This window comes from Cynocephalus volans, chromosome 10 (genome assembly GCF_027409185.1).
Source record: "Cynocephalus volans isolate mCynVol1 chromosome 10, mCynVol1.pri, whole genome shotgun sequence".
NCBI classification, from domain to species: Eukaryota; Metazoa; Chordata; class Mammalia; order Dermoptera; family Cynocephalidae; genus Cynocephalus; species Cynocephalus volans.
In genome coordinates, this window is record NC_084469.1 from 106,492,736 (window position 1) to 106,495,058 (window position 2,323).

The 2,323-nt window shown below is 41.5% G+C and overlaps 1 pseudogene; it reads left to right on the forward strand.

Moving 5' to 3' along the window:
- Nucleotides 1-1,100: 1,100 nt before the first annotated feature.
- Nucleotides 1,101-1,989, forward strand: LOC134387007 (olfactory receptor 7A10-like; annotated as a pseudogene).
- The last annotated feature ends 334 nt before the right edge of the window (nt 1,990-2,323 follow it).

Here is a 2,323-nt window from a genome sequence, read left to right on the forward strand (position 1 = left end):
CTGAGCATGAGCATCTCAAGACCAGGTAGGGGGAAGAGAGGAAAAAGGTGAAGGGGCTGGTGATGGATCTGGAGTGTACGGAGGTGGTCGGGTGGTAGAGTGGTCTGACAGATCGGAAGACTGATCTGAGTCTGGAAGGGGAGGCTGAGCATGAGCTAGGAGAATTTGAGACATAGGACAGTTTTGACAGTGAGAGGGGGACACGATCAGAGACAGAAGGAGGCTGGAACATAAGGAATATCTCTGAACAACCTCTCTGTTGTCTCGCTTGTGTCCATTCACCAATTTCTAGCTTTCCCCCTCCCCCCTCCCCACCTCTAGTCACCACTATTCTGTCCCCTCCTTCTCCAACTTCAACCTATTATTGTGATTCTATCTTTCTCTCTTTCTTTTTCCTTTCCTTTCGTTTCCTTTCTTCCTTCGTTCCTTTGTTCGTTCTTTCCTTCCTTCCTGATTTATGTATTTATTAGCTCCCACATACAAATGAGGAATCTGGTATTTCTCTTTCTGTGCCTGGCTTATTTCACTTAACATATGCTTACTTTTTAAAATGATGAATATGCTGATTATTGTTATTTGATCTCCACATATTGTACACAGATGTTGATATTCTACTCTGTACCCCACAAACATGTGTAATCAATTATGTTTCATTTAAAAAAGCGCTTCTATCCACTCTTCCATTTTCATCAGCTATTGTCTTTAGCACACATCACAGAACTTGGCATGGGATTATTTCTTTGTGTGTTTGTTTTCTTCCTCTGTCATCAGAGTCTGTGGACTTTTGTTTTTCAGCACTCTGTATGCAGTTACCGGACAGTGCCTGGACCATGGCCACTGCTTCAAAAGCAAAACAGATTTTCTCCAAAAATGGTAGGATAATGACCTCCTGGGGAAAAGGCTGAGGGTGGATAGGAATAAATAATTAGAAATGGAAGAGAGAAATCTTCTGTACAGAAACAGATGCATACACAAAATACATAAGCTAATATTTTTTATTACAAAATATAAATTATGGCATTTCAACTACCTGAGTAATACCCATCTGGGTGGAAGCTAGTCATGTTATTTTTCTGTTCTCTGGTAGTCACATTGACCCCATGGAATCAGGGAATGATACATGGATTTCAGAATTTCTTCTGGGAATTTTAGAGATGCCAGAATTGCAGTCCCTCATATTTGGGCTGTTCCTCTCCATGTACCTGGTCACTGTGTTTGGAAACCTGCTCATCATCCTGGCCATCATCTCAGATTCCCACCTCCACACTCCCATGTACTTCTTCCTCGCCAATCTGTCCTATGTGGACATCTGTTTCACCTCTGCAAGCATCCCCAAAATGCTGGTGAACATCCGGACTCAAGAGCAAAGTCATTACATACGTAGATTGCATCACTCAGATGTACTTTTGACACTTTTTGCAGGGTTAGATGACCTTCTCCTGACTATGGTGGCATATGACCAGTTTCTGGCCATCTGTCACCTTCTGCACTACATGGTCACCATAAACTCCTGGCTCTGTGTGTTGCTGATTCTGGTGTCTGGCATCATCAGTGCCCTGAATTCCATATTGCATAGTTTAATGGTATTGCGGCTGTCATTCTGTACACACATAGAAATCCCCCACTTTTTCTGTGAACTTAATCAGGTGGTCCACCGTGTCTGTTGTGACACCTTTCTTAATGACATGGTGATATATTTTGCCACAGGACTGCTGGCTGTTTATCACCTCACTGCTATGCTTTACTCATACTCTAAGATAGTTTCCTCCATTAGTGGAATCTCATCAGCTCGGGGGTAGTATAAAGCATTTTCTACCTGTGCATCTCACCTCAGTTGTCTCCTCATCTTATGGTACAAGCCTAGGAGTGTGCCTTAGTTCTGCTGACACATACAACTCACACTCAAGTGCAGTAGCCTCAGTGATGTACATGTTGGCAACATCCATGCTGAACCCCTTCATCTACAGTCTGAGGAATAAAGACATATAGAGTGTGCTGAAAAACCTGTATGTGGGAACTATTAAAAACAAACAATTATTCTGCAGCTGAGGAAGTGACCATGATTGCAGGAATCAAAGCCCTGGAGTCAGAAACTGTGACTCTTTTGTCATATTGTGGAAATAGAACTTTCCTCTTCTATTTATCTCCTGTAGTTTCCATTTCTTTGACATCAACTACTTGATACAATTTAAGTAACTCGCTTTATTATGCTTTCTGCTCTTTATGATATCTAATTTTTTTCCTTTTTTTTTCTTACTTTCTCACTGTTAATCCCAAACCTGGATCAGAAATATTTGAAAATGCTAATTCACATCACAGGACA